This window comes from Heterodontus francisci, chromosome 8, assembly GCF_036365525.1.
Source record: "Heterodontus francisci isolate sHetFra1 chromosome 8, sHetFra1.hap1, whole genome shotgun sequence".
Lineage (NCBI taxonomy): Eukaryota > Metazoa > Chordata > Chondrichthyes > Heterodontiformes > Heterodontidae > Heterodontus > Heterodontus francisci.
Window position 1 is genome coordinate 41,410,109 of NC_090378.1, and position 6,171 is coordinate 41,416,279.

The 6,171-nt window shown below is 41.2% G+C and overlaps 1 pseudogene; it reads right to left on the minus strand.

Moving 5' to 3' along the window:
• Positions 1-3,691: 3,691 nt before the first annotated feature.
• Positions 3,692-5,883, minus strand: LOC137373196 (nucleolin-like; annotated as a pseudogene).
• Positions 5,884-6,171: the final 288 nt, after the last annotated feature.

Genomic DNA, 6,171 nt, shown 5'->3' on the forward strand with positions numbered 1-6,171 from the left:
TAAAGTCACACATTTCAAGCATTTTTTTCTGTTTGTTGAGAGTGCTATCTGAGATGGGACCATGTGCTATTATTTGCTGAGGAGCTCCACAATGGTGTATGACTAATTTTATTATTTATATTATTTAGAGATACAGCACTGAAACAGGCCATTCGGCCCACCGAATCTGTGCCGACCAACAACCACCCATTTATACTAACCCTAGTCTAAGAGCGAAGTCCAAAGTACGGAAAGTCCTCATCAGGGAACTCCTCTTTGCTGACGATGCTGCTTTAACATCTCACACTGAAGAGTGCCTGCAGAGTCTCATCGACAGGTTTGCGGCTGCCTGCAATGAATTTGGCCTAACCATCAGCCTCAAGAAAACAAACATCATGGGGCAGGACGTCAGAAATGCTCCATCCATCAATATTGGCGACCACGCTCTGGAAGTGGTTCAAGAGTTCACCGACCTAGGCTCAACTATCACCAGTAACCTGTCTCTAGATGCAGAAATCAACAAGTGCATGGGAAAGGCTTCCACTGCGATGTCCAGACTGGCCAAGAGAATGTGGGAAAATGGCGCACTGACACGGAACACAAAAGTCTGAGTGTATCAAGCCTGTGTCCTCAGTACCTTGCTCTATGGCAGCGAGGCCTGGACAACGTATGTCAGCCAAGAGCGATGTCTCAATTCATTCCATCTTCGCTGCCTCCGGAGAATACTTGGCATCAGGTGGCAGGACCGTATCTCCAACACAGAAGTCCTCGAGGCGGCCAACATCCCCAGCTTGTACACACTACTGAGTCAGCGGCGCTTGAGATGGCTTGGCCATGTGAGCCGCATGGAAGATGGCAGGATCCCCAAAGACACATTGTACAGCAAGCTCGCCACTGGTATCAGACCCATCGGCCGTCCATGTCTCCGCTATAAAGACGTCTGCAAACGCGACATGAAATCCTGTGACATTGATCACAAGTCGTAGGAGTCAGTTGCCAGCGTTTGCCAGAGCTGGCGGGCAGCCATAAAGACGGGGCTAAAATGTGGCGAGTCGAAGAGACTTAGTAGTTGGCAGGAAAAAAGGCAGAGGCGCAAGGGGAGAGCCAACTGTGCAACAGCCCCGACAAACAAATTTCTCTGCAGCACCTGTGGAAGAGCCTGTCACTCTAAAATTGGCCTTTATAGCCACTCCAGGCGCTGCTTCACAAACCACTGACCACCTCCAGGCGCGTATCCATTGTCTCTTGAGATAAGGAGGCCCAAAAGAAAGAAAGAACAGTAATCCCATATTCCCTACCACCTACCTACACTAGGGACAATTTACAATGGCCAATTTACCTATCACCTGCAAGTCTTTGGCTGTGGGAGGAAACCGGAGCACCCGGCGAAAACCCACGCGCTCACAGGGAGAACTTGCAAACTCCGCATAGGCAGTACCCAGAATCGAACCCGGGTCTTTGGAGCTGTGAGGCTGCAATGCTAACCACTGCGCCACTGTGCAGTGGGCACTGGTGAGTACTGTACTGAAAATTGAGGCTTGAGGCTGCCAAAAAAGTAATTTGTCCAGTAACCATCCATTACGTTTTAGCCATGCTTCAGTTGTTAGCTTGGAATGAATGGTTCCTTAGAACTTCAACAGTGTTGCCTCCATGCAATGGAGAATGTTGTCAACATGTTGTTGAGAAAGAAAATTGCAGGTTGATCTGTTACATGTTACAAAGTCTGGTGTCCTCAACAGTTTTGCATCATCATTCAAACTGGAATCTGGTATTCTAACAAATAGAATGCTAATCAAATCCTTTTTATTGCCCAATAGCAAAATAATACCAGATGCTAAAACTTCCTGTTTAATCTGAGTGCTGCTGTGCACTGAAAACATGAGCAGCGTTTGTCTTCTTATATGACGGAACACATTTCATTTAAAACATGCCAAATGCATTTCAGTTGTCTTAAACCTTCTCTTGCCTGCATATTTTTCCAACCTAACAACAATACATAATTTACTTGAAGTGAATTTGCTAATATCTGATGAAGAAAGCTTCAGTTTTTTGGAGTGATCAGTTTTGTTTGCCTTAACAAAATCAGCTTGTGTGTGAAGACTGTAGCCTAGAAATTACTTAATGCAACATTAGAGTATGTAGCTTAACATCTTTATATGACAATAATCTGACTGTTTATTTAACATTAATTTTTAATGCCTCTGTTAAAATACAATACTATGTTTCCATTTATTAATACTGCACACAGTAATTTCTAGCCTCCTATTGTTATATCACAGATAACCTTTGAGATTTTCCTGTAACTGTGTTACAAAGATAATTGGATCAAATAACTCATCTACATGGGTGTGTAAAGTATTGATAACATTCAGACTTTGTGAGTTTGCTGTTAGAATTGCCAGTGCCAACAAATCAATTATTTTTGTACTTCCTGCACCCCGAGTCAGCATCAATCACTCTCTGCGTAAGTATAGCTAAGACTAGTTGCACAGTAAAGCTCTCTCCACACTACTCCAACAAGGGGAAGATTTGGTTGCTATACATTAGTGACACTATTAAATCACAAAAGCATTCTAAAATAAAGGCTTCATGTTTTCACTAGAAATATGCATCAGAGAAAATATTCCCGGAATATTTAAAATGCTGATTCTTTCTCCAATCTGATCTAACTCCAAGTTCAGTACAGATTGTTCCACTGCATCAATATGACAAATCCATTCCTCACAGGAGCTTATCTCTGGAGCCTTTCAGAGTGAGCCTGTCAATTCATTGCTAATTAATACTGAATTATGGGCCCACTTGTGCTGGGAATTTATGACTATCAGGAACTAGATTGAAACTGCTCAAATACATTTCAAATATAGCCTTTACAACCATTGGAGAAAATATACTTTTGTTCCATCAGTCTTGGCTAGATTTGAACCTAGATATGAAAGGATTTTTTTAATCCTTTGCATCAACAAGCTCCCATCCAACGGGTAATAGCAAATCGGCGACCCATTTTACATTTCTCCCAATTTTTATTTCTGTTGACCACAATGGGAATAAAAATCGGGAGTAATTTAAAATAGGTTGCCAATTTGTTATATTTTGGTTTACTCTATTGCACAAGGTCAAAATGTTCCCCATGGTCTCTGGAAGAATTTAGTTCTGGCAGTCTATCTTTCTAACTGGCAGACAGTTGGTAACATTTTTTATGCATAAAAGTGTCTTTTCTTGTCCATTCTGTACATTGGGAAGAAAACTGGGAAGTTGCCCTCATAATACTTACTGATTTGCTTATTGTGCTTTGCATGTGGAAAAACACTGTAAAATATTGCCTCAAAATGGCTACTGCCAAAAGCCTTTATTTACATATCATAATATCAGAAATCACCTGTGTATGACAAGCCAAAGTGTACAGAAGTGTTTAGCCAAATATCCCCCTTTTCACAAAAGAAAAATTTGTATTTACGTTGCAATTTAAAAAAATGATAGGGACCAGTACATTTAAACATTGGTAAAACAGAATACTTAATAAATCTGACAATTCCTATCAAGATGTACTAACAATTTCTGCTTTTACTTAATTGTAAGTCCATTCAGAACCTTAGAGAAATCCCACCACACGCCAAACTGTATGGCCATCCAGTCCATGCAGAACTCTGGAAGGTCCAACTCTAAGTCAAATCATGTCTGAACATGAAGAGGTAAAGCAGTCTGATTAGCCTTTTTAATCAAATTTGATTTTCTTTCCTTGAGGAATCTTCTTTCCATCTCTGAATCCTCCATAGCCACCCCGTTCTCTTCTGGCTCTTCCAAAGCTTCAGCCACCTCGCTAACTTTCACCCTTTGGTCTTTTGCATTCATCAATTTCTCCATCTTCCATTGTTTCCTTAGTAGATTTTTCATCTTCTTCTGATGGGAAGTCCACAAAACCAAAATCTTTCTATCTTCCAGATTCTCTGTCTGTTGCAATTCTAGCACTCTCAGCTCCTTCAAAGGCTTCTTTTAAAGTTTCTTCAGTTGTGTCATCAGAAAGGTAATGGACAAACAATGTCTTGCTGGGACCATCACCACCTCTGTGCCCTTGGTTGCTGAAATCCAACCTCACAGTTCTCCCTTTAATATCTGTATTGATGTGATTCTCAGGAGCTTCTTTAGCATCCTCAAGAGATTCAAATTTAATAAATACAAATCCTTGGGTCTGCAATTCTTTTCTGGTATTTTGATCAATGATGCTTTTTCAAAAATACTCTGAAGGGTTCCTTCTGTTGCAGAATATGCCAAGTTATTTACAATGAGGGTATCAGAATCTGGTTGCGTTTGTCTACCCTTTACAGTTAACAGACTCTTAATGCTAGTGAAATCAATAATGATGGCCTTGCCCATAGCTTCAGTGCCTTGTTTCTGTTCCAATGCTGTATCTGCAGCTGCTTCATTTTCAAATTCAATATACAAAATGCTCCGAGTCCCTGAACCTTCATGAGAAGCAGGAATTTTAATGTCAATAGCATCTTCAAAAATCTCTTTGAGGCCATCCTAAGTTATCTTGAATGGGAGATTCTTGACAAGCAACGTCCTGCAGTCTCTTTCTCTTTTGCTGTCTGCGTTGCTTTCCTTGTTGCATGCTTTGTCAAGTTTGACTGCAAATCCCAGCACTTTGCTTCCATTGAATTCCAATGTCTTTTCCAGTTGTTCTTCGGTTTCAAAGTCTATGTAACCTACCTTCCTGCTAGATCCAATTCGGACATCTGTGACTGAAAATTTATTTTTGGTGAAGAAGCCTTTCAGGGCTTTTTTTTAGTTCCTCAAAGTTCTTTTCAGAGTTCAAATTTCCAACTAATAGTGAAAAGGATGCAACATTTTCAGCCTTATTCTTCTGATACTCTTTCTTTCTCTTTCCAGCTTTCTTTGGCACAAATATCTTAACTTCTTCTTTTGCTTTTTTTGTCACAGTAGCTGCATGCTTGAGAATAGATTTCTCTTCTGGTCCATGGAGGGTTACTAGTCAAAGCTTTTGATTTATTTCAGCAAAGATAAGGGGAGTTTCCATACTGCCCACTATCTGGAACTGAAGTTCTTCTTTCTTCCCATTCCATTGGACTCTCAGCTTGGTTTGTCCTCTTGAGGTGACCATCATTTCATCATTAGCCTCAACTTTACCTTTGACAGCTTCATATTTGGATCACCATCTTCTGCAATTTCACCATAAGTCTGTGAAGCTCATGATATTGCATGTAGAACCAATGTCTATCTGATAGCCAGAGTCTGTTTCACAAGGATGTTGCCTGGTTTGAAGGGCTTGAGTTATAAAGAGAGATTGGATAGGCTGTGTCTGTTTTCCCTGGAGCGAAGGAGGCTGAGAGGGAACATGATAGAGGTATATAAAATTATGAGAGGCATAAATAGGGTAGATAGCCAGAGTCTGTTTCCCATGGTAGGGGTGACTAAAACTAGAGGGCATAGATTTAAGGTGAGAGGAAGGAGGTTTAAAGGGGATCATAGGGGTAAATTTTTCACACAAAGAATAGTGGGTATCTGGAATGAGCTGCCTGAGGAGGTGGTGGAGGCAGGAACAGTAGCAACATTTAAGAGGCATCTGGACAGGTACTTGAATGAGCAAGGCATAGAGGGATATGGAATTAATGCAGGCAGATGGGATTAGTATAGATAGGCATTATGGTCGGCATGGACATGGTGGGCCGAAGGGCCTGTTTCTATGCTGTGCAACTCTATGACTCTATGACTTCACATCAGGTTCGTGCTCTCCTTCTGCACTCATCATACCACTTTCTACCTCAAGACTTGACGGCACTAACATGTTCTAGGGTGTAGAGTGATTTGTCAGAATCATCATCTGACATCTCTCCATCAACTATCTTTACCGGCTTGCTTTTCTTCTTTCGAACAAAACACTTGCATGCATAGTGGTTCAGCTTCTTGCAGTTAGAGTATTGCTTTTCCTACGCTGGAATGCTTTCTTTTCTTTTTTGTGGTGTCCTCCACAGTATTTACATCCAGTACTCTGGCCTTGATTTTTCTGCTGGTCCTTCTGAAAGTTGTTCTTCCTTTTCATCATTGACTTGTGCTTGTAAGACTTGGATTGCCTCTCAGCATAATGCACAGCCTCATTGGTTCTCCCTTCAATACTCTTCAGCTGTTGGTTAGCTACCTCAGTGGTTCTGCACATATCAATAGCTTTCTTGAGAG